Source organism: Ovis canadensis, chromosome 11, assembly GCF_042477335.2.
Source record: "Ovis canadensis isolate MfBH-ARS-UI-01 breed Bighorn chromosome 11, ARS-UI_OviCan_v2, whole genome shotgun sequence".
Lineage (NCBI taxonomy): Eukaryota > Metazoa > Chordata > Mammalia > Artiodactyla > Bovidae > Ovis > Ovis canadensis.
Window position 1 is genome coordinate 51,684,820 of NC_091255.1, and position 12,789 is coordinate 51,697,608.

Sequence of the window (12,789 nt, forward strand, 5' to 3'; positions counted from 1 at the left end):
CCAGACACTTCTCTGAGCCGTCATCTCCTGGTGGAAATCTCGGTTCTAAGAAAACCTAACGTGGGCCCGTTTTCAGCCATCCCCTTCCCTCCTGCCACCAGAGGTGCCCCTCTGTGCCCCAAGATGGTTTTGAGTTTGTGAGTATCTAGCACCAGACAGACATGTCATATACAAATACACACACACACACACACACACACACACACAAATATGGACATGCTTTTTTAACTCCGCTTACCCACAACCCCACTTGCTCCAGGCCTTATCCCTCTCCGCCCCCAACCCCAACCCTTCTCTCGCACCCCGCTTAGCCGAAACTGTTCCTAATGTTCAGTGCCAAGTCCTGTGCAATGCTTCCTTGACCCCGTGGGCTGCAGCACACCAGGGTTCTCTGTCCCTCACCGTCTCCCAGAGATGTTCCAAGGTCACGTCCGGTGACTCGGTGATGCCACCCAACCCTCTCATCCTCTGTCACCCTCTACTCCTTCTGCCTTCAATCTCTCCCAGCATCAGAATCTTTTCCAAGGAGTCAGCTCTTCGCATCGGGTGGCCATAGTATCGGAGCTTCAGCTTCGGCACCGGTCCTTCCAAGGAGAATTCAGGATTGACTTCCTTTAAGATGGACTGGTTTGATCTCCTTGCGGTCCAAGGGACCCTCAGGACTCTTCTTCTGCACCACAGTTCCAGAGCGTCAGTTCTTCGGCCTCTGCCTTCTTTATGGTCCAGCTCTCACACCCGTACGTGACTACTGGAAAGACAATAGCCTTGACTCTACGGACTTCTGTTGACAAAGTGACGTCTTTGCTTTTTAACACACTGTCTAGGTTTGTCATAGCTTTTCTGCCAAGAAGCAATCGTCTTCTGATGTCCTGGCTGCAGTCACCATCCTCAGTGATTTTAGAGCCCAAGAAGAGGAAATCTGTCACTGCTTCCACGTTTTCCCTTTCTACTTGTCAGGAAGTGATGGGACCAGATGTCATGATCTTAGTGTTCTTTTCTTTCTTTCTTTTTTAATATTGAGGCGTTTTTCTTCCAAATTATTTATGGATTTGTTTTTGGCTGCACTGGGTCCTTGTTGACACGTGCAGGCTTTCTCTCGTTGCGAGCGCGGGCTACTCTCTACTTGTGGCTTATGGGCTCTAGAGTGCGGGCTCAGTAGTTGTGTCACGGGGGCTTAGTTGCCCCGTGGCCTGTGGCATCTTCCTGGACCAGGGATTGAACACATGTCCGCTGCATCGGCAAGCAGATTCTTAACCGCTGGGCCACCGGGGAAATCTAATGTTGAGTGTTAAGCCGGCTCTTTCACTCTCCTCCTTCACCCTCAGCAGGAGGCTCTTTAGTTTCTCGTCCCTTTCTGCCATTAGAGTGGTATCATCCGCAGATCTGAGGTTGTTGAGATTTCTCCCGGCGACCTTGGTTCCAGCTTGTGACTCATCTAGCCCGGCATTTCTCGTGATGTGCCCTGCGTAGAAGTTAAACAGACAGGGTGACCAGAAACAGCCTGGGCGGACTCCTTTCTCAACTTTGAACCAGTCAGTTGTTTCGTGGAAGGTTCGTGGAAGGTTCGGTAGTTGTTGCTTCTTGACCCACACACAGGTTTCTCGGGAGACAGGTAAGATGGTCTGGCATTCCCACGTCTTTGAGAGTTTGTTATGGATCCACACAGTCAAAGGCTTTAGCCGACTCAGTGAAACAGAGGTAGAGGCTTTTCTGGATTTCCCTTGCTTTCTCTAGGATCCAGCGAATGTTGGCGATTTGATCTCTGGTTCCTCTGCATTCCCTAAACTCAGCTTAAACATCGGGAAGTTCTGGGTTCAGGGACTTTTGAAGCCAAGCTTGGAGGATTTTTGAGCATAACCTTACTAGCAGGAGTCCCTGGTGGCTCAGGCGGTAAAGCGTCTGTCTACAATGCAGGAGACCTGGGTTCGATCCCTGGGTCGGGAAGATCCCCTGGAGAAGGAAATGCCTGGAAAATCCCACGGACAGAGAAGCCTGGTAGGCTACAGCCCATTCCATGGGGTCGCAAAACGTCGGACACGACTGAGCAACTTCACTTTCACTTTACCAGCACGAGAGATGAGTGCAACTGTCCCGTGGTACCTGGGCAGATTCCCACAGCGGCTGCTTTTCCCACCACACTGTCCGGTGCACTTAGATCAGCGCCCAGCACCTAGATCTTGGTCGAATGCCAGAGTCAATGGGAGAGGACGAAAGAAGATAATATGGAGAAGTCGTTCCGGTTTATACATGATCTGAACTTTGTGCTGACCTGAACAGCCTGCCTTGTGTATCCAAAAGACACAGTGGCTCTTACTTGAGGCCCTCTTTTCTCTTTTAAGTAATAATAACTCCAAGTAATAATGCAACTTCAGTGGCACTGACCTCTGTCAGTCTGTCACCTGTATAAATGAAATCCCAATACGACCCACACACAGACTGAGTTTAAAGCCCATCATTTTCTTTTTCTTTTAATTTTTACTTTATTTTACTTTACAATACTGTATTGGTTTTGCCATACATTGACATGAATCCACCACGGGTGTACATGAGTTCCCAAACATGAACCGCCTCCCACCTCCCACCCCGTATCATCTCTATGGATCATCCCCGTGCACCAGCCCCAAGCATCCTGTATCCCGCATCGAACATAGACCGGCGATTCGTTTCTTACATGATAGTATACGTGTTTCAATGCCATTCTCCCGAATCATCCCACCCTCGCCCTCTCCCTCAGAGTCCAAAAGTCCGCTCTACACATCTGTGTCTCTTTTGCTGTCTCGCATACAGGGTCATCATTACCATCTTTCTAAATTCCATATATATGTGTTAGTATACTGTATTGGTGTTTTTCTTCACTCTGTATAATCGGCTCCAGTATCATCCATCTCATTAGAACTGATTCAAATGTATTCTTTTCAATGGCTGAGTAATACTCCATTGTGTATATGTGCCACAGCAAATGAAGCAACTGACAAACAACTAATCTCAAAAATATACAAGCAACTTATGCAGCTCAATTCCAGGAAAATAAACGACCCAATCAAAAGACGGGCCAAAGAACTAAATAGACATTTCTGCAAAGAAGACATACGGATGGCTAACAAACACATGAAAAGATGCTCAACATCACTCTTTATTAGAGAAATGCAAATCATGACCACAATGAGGTACCACTTCACACCAGTCAGAATGGCTGCGATCCAAAAGTCTGCAAGCAATAAATGCTGGAGAGGGTGTGGAGAAAAGGGAACCCTCCTACATTGTTGGTGGGAATGCAAACTAGTACAGCCACTATGGAGAACAGTGCGGAGAGTCCTTAAAAAACTGCAAATAGAACTGCCTTATGACCCAACAATCCCACCGCTGGGCATACACACTGAGGAAACCAGAATAGAAAGAGACACATGTACCCCAATGTTCATCGCAGCACTGTTTATAATAGCCAGGACATGGAAGACAACCTAGATGTCCATCAGCAGAGGAATGGATAAAGCCCATCATTTTAACCTAGACTCCAAATGGATCTCGGTGGCTTTAAGTGGGAACTGCCTGAAGTCAGAAGACATGAATACAGGAGTAACCTTAGAGATATCAGGAGAAGGCAGGTGGGTAGAGACAGAAGATCTCATTCCTGAGTGAGAATGAAGGGTAAAAGCGCCTGCACTTAACTAGGTTAATGAACTAAAAGACCCTCTTAGAGAACTGGGTAGAGCAAGCAAGTTTTAAGCTCCAGTGTTGGCATTTTACCCTCCTTCAATAATCAGCATGTAGACAGACTGGAAAGCCTCCCTGAGATAGCCAAACGCTTTACAGGAAAGGAGCAGTTTCTGTCTTTGGGTACCTCTGTAAGTGTCCCCGAGGGGGTGCACCGTTCCTGGAAGTACTGCAATACCAGGTCGATGCGTGGAGTGGACGGAGCAAGCTCCTATTCCAACTCCCTGCTCCAAAAATCCATTTAATATATTGTCCTCGGATAGAGGACGTATCAGATATTAAACTGATAAGAACAGATACTACACTTGATCTTAGCCAAAAGGCCGAGAAGCGATACCGTGGCACCGCCCGTCGCTGTCGCCGTCCTGCTGTCCTGCATGTTGCACTCAGGGTGACCGGGTCCCCGCTCACTCCAGGTCTCCCTTCCTTGGCCTCGTTGACAGTGCTCTGGCGGCACTACACCAGACGCTCGAGCAGAAGTTGGATTCTCCACACTGTAAACGAGAAATTCCGCATCCGCTGTGGCTTTGTGGTTCTCGGGCGGAAGCTCGGTCTCGAATCTGCATGCCCCGCCCTCTGTCGCCAAGAAGGCGTGGCTCCGGCGGGACGGCAGCGCCCTGGGGACGGCCTCGGGGCGGCGGCAGGGGAGCTCCTCCTTGGTGCTAGTGGAGACACGCGACCGGAGAGAGTGCGGGGTGGCCGGCGAGAGGGACGCCTGCGACGAGCTGTTGGCCGAGAGTCTTCCTGAAAAGATCGCAAGACTCACTCGCTGGAAACGCCCGGGCTGCAGTGTGTTACAGAGGCCTCCGCCTGTGCAGAGAGGGGCTCCGTAGGGTCGGGTGTGTGGAGGGGGCTTCCCGGCCAGGCGGAAGGCGGATCGTGTGGATGCGGAGGGCGGGGCCGGGCCGCGGGAGGGGTTCACTGCAACTCCAGCGCCCTTGTCCTTCGGTGCCTCTAGGAACCAAAGCGATCCCGGGCTTCCTACCGAAAGCTCCCTCCGCCAAGGACCTCGTTTCCTCGCCTGTCCTCCTCAGCTGTGGGCTTCGCTGGGGCCTCAGATTGTCAAGAATCCGCCTGCAAGGCCTGGGTTCGACTCCTGGGTCGGAAGATCCCCTGGAGGAGGAAACTGCAACCCACTCCAGTATTTTTGCCTAGGAAATCCAGTGGACAGAGGATCCTGGCGGGTCACAGGGTCCCAAAGAGTCGGACACTCAGTTCAGTTCAGTTCAGTCGCTCAGTCGTGGCCGACTCTTTGCGACCCCATGAATCGCAGCACGCCAGGCCTCCCTGTCCATCACCATCTCCCGCAGTTCACTCAAACTCATGTCCATCGAGTCGGTGATGCCATCCAGCCATCTCATCCTCGGTCGTCCCCTTCTCCTCCTGCCCCCAATCCCTCCCAGCATCAGAGTCTTTTCCAATGAGTCAACTCTTCGCATGAGGTGGCCAAAGCACTGGAGTTTCAGCTTTAGCATCATTCCTTCCAAAGAACACCCAGGGCTGATCTCCTTCAGAATGGACTGGTTGGATCTCCTTGCAGTCCAAGGGACTCTCAAGAGTCTTCTGCAACACCACAGTTCAAAAGCATCAATTCTTCAGTGCTCAGCTTTCTTCACAGTCCCAAGTCTCACATCCATGCATGACCACTGGAAAAACCATAGCCTTGACTTGACAGACCTTTGTTGGCAAAGTAATGTCTCTGCTTTTCAATATGCTGTCCACTTAGAGACTAAAAACAAGAAGAAACATTCTGTTGATCTGAGCTGTCACAGCCACTAGCCACATGCAGCCAGGGAACGCTGGGCAGGTGGTTCCTCCGAATTCAGAGGTACCACTGAATCCAGAGGTACCAAGAATTCAAAGGTTTCCACTTTCAAGTGGAAAACACACATGGGATTTCAAAGACTTAGTATTAAAAATTGTAACATATCTCTGTAATGTTGATATTAGTTACATATTGAAATATTTTGTGGTATCTGGTTTGTATGGGGGTGGGGTGGGGAGGGTGTGTGCCAGAGGGTTTGCAAGAACCCTGAGGAAGGATGGGATGGAAACCTCCCTGCCTTGTCATTGAAAGCATGGAGCTCTAACCACTGACCACCAGAGAATGTCTGAGATATCTTGAGTTAAAGAGCATATTAAACTTAATTTCACTAACTTCTCTTAATTTTTTTATATGCCTAAGAATATTTGCATTTACCTGCAGGGGGGAATACCCTCTTGGTTCAGAGGCTATTCCTGAGCGCTTGCAGTGTGGGAGACTGCATTCCATCCTTCGTTGGAGAACTGGGATCCCAAAAGCCACACAGTGTGGCCAAAAAAAAAAAAAAAACAACCCGTTGTGTGTGCCTCACATATTTCTTGAAAGCAGTGTTACAGATGAAAGTGCTGAGAGGCTAAGCATCTTGCCTAATATGAAAAGAAGTAAGGATTTGCATTCAAGCATCCTGCTGTCCACTGGGGCCTCAGGAGTTTCAAACCGGGAGTCCTGATATTTTAATTGTGAATGATAAGAATGCCTCTCTGATGAGGGTACTCGTGAAGCTACACGAGGAAATGCAGCACATCGGCATGTCTGAATGAGTACATCCTGGGGAAAGTCACTCCCTGCCTGTAAAACAGAAAAGATTCCATTTGAAGTCTTGCAGACTATCTACACCTTCTCACCCTGAGCCTCCTGTTTCACATCCCGCTCTCCCTGGTCTTGTATTTCTGTTGGCTGCCAAGTGGTTTTGACACCCATGAAGCTCACGTGGCATAGATACACGTGTAGATATGGACACAGACACATAGAATGTAGGTATGTTCACAAATATACAGCCGTTAGTGCTGTATTGTCTTTCACCTTGATCGGAAACCTTTTGTTTGCTGGTCTATTCCGAGCACCTAGTGCTCTGAATATACTTGATTTTTGAGGAATATGTGTTGAGTGACTGGATGAGGGTCCAATGAGACAATGTATACTGTGCTTAGGCTGGGTCTGACAAAGTCTTCAAATTTCTGAATCAGACATTTTGAAAGGAGGCCCCAGCTCTGTGTTTATCAAGTCCTCCAGATGATTCTGACAAATTCCCAAATTCGAGCATGCACCCATTCGTGTGGGCCAAACAACATGGGTGACTTGACAGAAATCTATGAAATCAAGAAGCTGAATCAGGGGCTTCTCGGTGGTCCAGTGGTTAAGTATTAGCCTCCGAGTGCAGGGGACACAGTTTGATTACTGGTCTAAAACTGAAATTCCCTCCTTAGTTGCATCGAGGCAACTAAGGCAACAGATTTGCTCTAGTGCTCTGGAGCCCATATGTCACAACTAAGACCCAAAACAGCCAGAAAGTAAATACACGTTTAAAAAGCTGAATCAAACATGTACGGTCTCTGGGGATTGGCCCCTGTTGTGAAAGCTCTAAAGATTCCCTCAGCTCGGATAACTGGCCGACAGCGAGTTCCCTGCACAGCGTGAGTCTGGCTCTCTCCCCTCAACTCACCTCCCTGTCTCTCTCTGGTGGGCTTCTTCCTCCCCCCTCGCAGTTGTTGGCTGTTGTTCCCACGGCACTGTTACCCTCTTGGGGCTATGACTGCTGTTCCTTCCAATGCCCTCTTGATGCCAAGGTCTCCCCAGGTGCCACTGTCCTGTGAAGATGGAAGCTGAAATCTGTCCCCGGGTGGATCTGTCTCCTAAGAGACCACAACCTGCTGCAACCTTATCCATCCTCCAGCCTCCTCCCACCTCTGCCTTGCCGGCACCAGCTATTAGACCCTCAGGAAAAGCATAAGAAATGTCACTGAAATCAGATTTCCTGCTCAGAAAATGTTCATTTACATCTCATCTTACCTCTGCAAAAAACACTTGAAAGGGGTGGTTTTTCCATTCCCAACCTCAAACCGTAGTGAATGTCCAGTCTGAAAAGAAGACTCCAAGGGAATTCCCTGGCAGTTCAGTGGTTAGGACTCCATGCTTTCACTGCCAAAAGGAAGGGCTCAATACCCAGTAGGGGATCTAACATCCCACAAGCTGGGTGGCAGGGCCAGAAAAAGAAACAACCAACCAACCTCTGGAGGGAAAGGAACCTGTCCAACACCACACCACTTTGCTTCAGAATTAGGCAGTGAGAGACTCATCCACCAGGGGGCAGCATCTGTTTCTTATCTGCCATGGCCTGGGCTCTGGGACTTGGTTTTGGATGAGTTGCCTGTGAATGGGCCCCTGGCAGGGCGAAAAGGGTGTCTAAGGGCCCCTCCCCCTCAGTTTTTCTTTCACATTCAAAGTAGTAGGTTGTGTTCTCCCCATTTTATTCCTTCTTTTCTTGGCCTTGAAATCTTATTTCCCAACCAGGAATGTAACCTGTGTCCTGTACAGTGGAAGAACAGAATTGTAACCCTGGACCACTGGGGAATTCCCACTCCAATTTATTCTTGAGGAAGCAAAGCAGGAATTTGAAATTCTTGTCTTTGTCGTTCCCTGGCGGAAGCTGCTCTTGGACCTCATCTTCCCTCCCATCCCTCCTCCTGCAGTATCCTCTCCTGCCTTCAGTTGTGCACTCAGACAGGTCCTCAGTTGGGATGCAGTGGAGACAAGAATGCCCTCAGAGCTTCCTCGGTGAGCTCCACCCACCCTGTACCCTCCCCTACTCCAGAGCCTTGGTTGTCCTGGGGAAAGGGACCTGGAATCATCTAAGCCCCTCATTACATGTTGAGGAAACCAAAGCTCCAAGGGGGCAGGTGGCTTTTCCAAGCCAGTTCACTTGTCAGGACAGGACTCATGATGACTCTGAGCCCAGAGTGTAGTCCACCAGCCTTAAGGGAGGGCCTCTCTCTCCAGGGTTATCCCTCTCATGACCTCTGTTTTTCTCCTCTAAGAAATCCCTCTTCCCCAGTAAGGCCTGAGGGTTCAGTATTACCCAGAGCTTGCCTGGAAATACAGGGGTTTTAGGTATCCCTCCCAACCCCCAAGGTGTCAGGAACCCCAGACCAGGAAACTCCCAGCTAAGGCTGGGTGCTTGGTTCCCACACTCAAGGAAACTCTTGAGTACATTTAGTCAATCCATCATGTAGTCATGAATCAAGGAAGATTTCCTGATTGCCTACTGGGTGGCAGGCAGAGTGCTGGGCACTGTGGAGCTGCATCTGAGAAGAACCAGCTTCTGGCTCAACGCTTAGTCTGGTGGGGAGACAGCTCTGAGGAAGACCCTCCACAGAGCCGCTGGAATCTGACCCAGGTCAGGGAGCCAATGGGAGGAAGCAGTAGGTCCCGGCTAGTCTGTCCTTCTGTCTGGAATGCTTCCTTGCCTCCTGGCCACTTAAACTTGCCTCTGATGTCACCATTGGAGAGACCTTCATGAGCAACCCCCTCCTCCATGTAAAATAGCTCTCACTTGAGTCACTCGCCAGCACATTTCCCTGTTTTATTTTCCTTGATGGCTTATGTCACTATCTGAAATGACCCTCTAGAGTCACTGTCTATCTCCCTATTTCTTACTATAATGTTCACCCTATGAGGGCAGGTCCATATCCATTTCACTGAGGGCTTCAACTTGGCAGGTACTCCATCCATGAATGCTCAAAGTAAGAAGGTCTGAATGTCCTCTCTAGGGAATCCTCCAGCGCACTCTGTCCTGGGCTGTGATCTTGTGGCCAAGGCCTGCAGAAATGAGGCTGCCAGGAAACAAAATAGTCATTAATGGAGGAAGATGATTCCAGGTCCCTTTCCCCATGGGCTCCAGGCTGGATGTGGAGATGGGGACTGGAATTCCCATTTAAAGGATACTGGACTGGGCCAAGCTCCGGTGTTGCCCTGACAAACTGGGTCCCTTCCTTCACCCCCACTTTGTCCCACTTCCTCCTTGCCATTTGTTTATCAATGCCTTTCCTGGCAAAGGGAAAGGATGAAGGACGGGGGAGAGACTGCCAGTTTCAGGTCTTTTATCTTTAATCAAGTGACAGGTTCCCTCTTGGGTGAGAGGCCCAGGAGATGGAAGAGAGGAGCTAGGAAGTTTCAAAGATTGTCGAGGAAACAATATCTGTGACAGATATTGTTCACAGCCCACTTCAGCTAATTTCTAGCTGGGTGACTTTCACAAGTTACTTAACCTTTCTGTTCTTCAGTTTCTTTTTTTAGGGAAAACACACTTGGGTGGAGCGGAGAGTTTAAAAAATTCCTAGAGCTTAGGGTCTTCCTCTGGGGACTCCAGCAAACCCACACTGTTTCAGAGATCTGTTAGGTGTTGGGAGCAGTGCCTTGTCCACAGGATAGACAAAATAATCCCGTACGAAAAAGAAACAAAAGTAGTAAGAGATCTGGACACCTCCTTATTACAGTAGTTTGAAAGTTAAAGGAAAATTTGCATAATATTGACCCATGGATATGAGCCTCACAAGAAACAGTACCCTCCTAAGTAAACCACCCCAACAGGGCAACAGAAAATCACACGTTGGTAAAACAAAACAGAAACCTTCACGTGAGACAGGTACGCAGAGCAAAACAAGGAGAACACTGAAAACGATGTAACAAGCCTGTTGTTCATACTTTCTTTCCCCTGAGAGGGGTGCACCATTCCTGCAGGTACTACAATACCAAGTCAATGGGTGGAGTGGACGGAGTAAGGTTCTATTCCAACTCCCTGCTCCAAACATCCACTTACTAAAATGTCCTGGCATAGAAGATGTGGTGTTGTTTTATGTTGTTCGGTTGCTAAGTCCTGTCTGACTCTATGCATCTCCGTGGATTGCATCACGCCCAGACCTCCCCGTCCTTCAGTATCTCCTGGAGTTGGTCAAACGCATGTCCATTGATGTGGTGATGCCATCCAATCATCTCATCCTCTGTCTTCCTTCTCCTGCCTTCAATCTTTCCCAGCATCACAGTCTTTTCCAGGGAGTGGGTTCTTCCCATCAGGTGGCCAATGTATTGGAGCTTCAGCTTCAGTGTCAGTGCTTCCAAGGAGAATTCAGGGTTGATTTCCTTTAAGATGGACTGGTTTGATCTCCCTGCGATCCAAGGGACTCTCAGGAGTCTTCTCCAGCACCACAGTTCCAAAATTCTTTGGCCTCTGACATTTTTATAGCCCAGCTCTCACATCCCTCCGTGACTACTGGAAAGACCATACATAGCCTTGACTATAGGGACCATTGTTGATAAAGTGATGTCTTTGCTTTTTAACACGCTGTCTAGGTTGTCGTAGCTTTCCTGCCAAGAAGCAATCATCTTCTGATTTCCTGGCTGCAGTCACCATCCTCAGTGATTTTAGAGCCCAAGAAGAGGAAATCTGTCACTGCTTCCACATTTCCCCCTTTCGATTAGCAATGCAGTGATGGGGCTAGATGTCATGACCTTAGTGTTTTTACTATTGAAGGTTTTTTTTCAAAATTAATTATTTATTTTTGACTGCACTGGGTCTTTGTTGATGCTAGAGTCTTCTCTAGTTACCAGCGGGGGCTACTCTCTAATTGTGGTTCATGGGCTCTAGAGTACAGGCTCGGTAGTTGTGTCAAAGAGGCTTAGTTGCCTCAGGGCATGTGGAATATTCCTGGACCAGGAATTGAACCTATCCCTTGCCATTTCCAAGCAGATTCTTAATCACTGGGCTAGGAAGGAAGTCCAGTACTGAGCTTTAAGCCAGCTTTTTCACTCTTCTCCTTCACCCTCAGCAAGAGTCGTTCGTTCTGGCTTATTCATGATCTGAACTTTGTGCTAACCTCAAAGCCTGCCTTGTGTATCCAAAAGACACAGTGGTCTTACTTTAGGCCCTCTTCTCTTCAGAACTCTAAGGAATAATACAACTCCGTCAGTGGCACTGACCTCTGCGTGTCAGTCAGTCAGTCACCTGGATAAATGAAATCCCAGTACAACCCACACACTGAGTGGAAAGCCCATCATTTTAACCTCGACTCCAGGAAGAATCCGGTGTTTCTGAGCAGGAACTGCTTGAAAACAGGAAAAAAACACAGAAGTAATGTTAGAGATTAAAAGGTGGGGGCACAGACACAGAAGATTCAAGCTAGTATTCTGGTTCTATGCTGAAAATGGCATCAGAAGGGACAGAGGATATCAAGTGGGAGCTTGGACACCCGCTCCTTTTGTAGCTTGTATCAAGTGAAAAATGAGAGCGGGAAAACCAGTTTCCCAAGACTGGTAAGGCAGAAAGCGGTACTTTTCAGGAAAATAGAGGCTTAAGCACACGCTTTAAACTACACCTGCCAAACTGTAGGAAAACAAGAAACCAAGCTCCCGGCCTGAGTGATTTCAGAGAAAAGCCAGTTTCTGCCGTTGGGTACTTCCGTTAGTGTCCCCGAGGGGGTGCACCGTTCCTGGAGGGACTGCAATACCAGGTCGATGCGTGGAGTGGACGGAGCAAGCTCCTATTCCAACTCCCTGCTCCAAAAATCCATTTAATATGTTGTCCTCGGATAGAGGACGTATCAGATATTAAACTGATAAGAACAGATACTACACTTGATCTTAGCCAAAAGGCCGAGAAGCGATACCGTGGCACCGCCCGTCGCTGTCGCCGTCCTGCTGTCCTGCATGTTGCACTCAGGGTGACCGGGTCCCCGCTCACTCCAGGTCTCCCTTCCTTGGCCTCGTTGACAGTGCTCTGGCGGCGCTACACCAGACGCTCGAGCAGAAGTTGGATTCTCCACACTGTAAACGAGAAATTCCGCATCTGCCCTGGCTTTGTGGATCGCGGGGAAGCGCCGTCTCGAATCTGCATGCCCCGCCCTCTGTCGCCAAGAAGGCGTGGCTCGGCGGGACGGCAGCGCCCTGGGGACTGCCTCGGGGCGGCGGCAGGGGAGCTCCTCCTTGGTGCTAGTGGAGAGGAGAGACCCGACCGGAGGGGGTGCGGGGTGGCCGGCAAGAGGGACCCGTGCGACGAGCTGTTGGCCGAGAGTTTTTCTGAAGCCAAGGTCGCAAGACTCACTCGCCAGAAACGCCCGGACTGCAGTGTGTTACACAGGCCTCCGCCTGCGGAGAGAGGGGCTCCGTAGGGTCGGGTGTGTGGAGGGGGCTTCCCGGCCAGGCGGAAAGCGGATGGCCCACAGTGGGGAAGGGAGGGGGCGTGTGGATGCGGAGGGCGGGCC

General features: G+C 49.5%; 1 long non-coding RNA gene and 2 other non-coding genes across 3 annotated transcripts; all 3 read right to left on the reverse strand.

Annotated features, from left to right (window-relative positions):
• Positions 1-3,858: 3,858 nt before the first annotated feature.
• On the reverse strand, positions 3,859-4,049 carry LOC138415592 (U2 spliceosomal RNA). The gene has a single exon (XR_011247339.1). It is a non-coding gene; the product is annotated as a U2 spliceosomal RNA (small nuclear RNA).
• Positions 4,050-9,190: 5,141 nt separating this feature from the next.
• LOC138414357 (uncharacterized) lies at positions 9,191-12,374 on the reverse strand. The gene is made up of 3 exons (XR_011246805.1): positions 12,196-12,374; positions 11,510-11,631; positions 9,191-9,366 (listed from the first exon to the last, which is right to left on the reverse strand). It is a non-coding gene; the product is annotated as an uncharacterized lncRNA (long non-coding RNA).
• LOC138415599 (U2 spliceosomal RNA) lies at positions 12,003-12,193 on the reverse strand. Its single transcript, XR_011247345.1, has one exon. It is a non-coding gene; the product is annotated as a U2 spliceosomal RNA (small nuclear RNA).
• Positions 12,375-12,789: the final 415 nt, after the last annotated feature.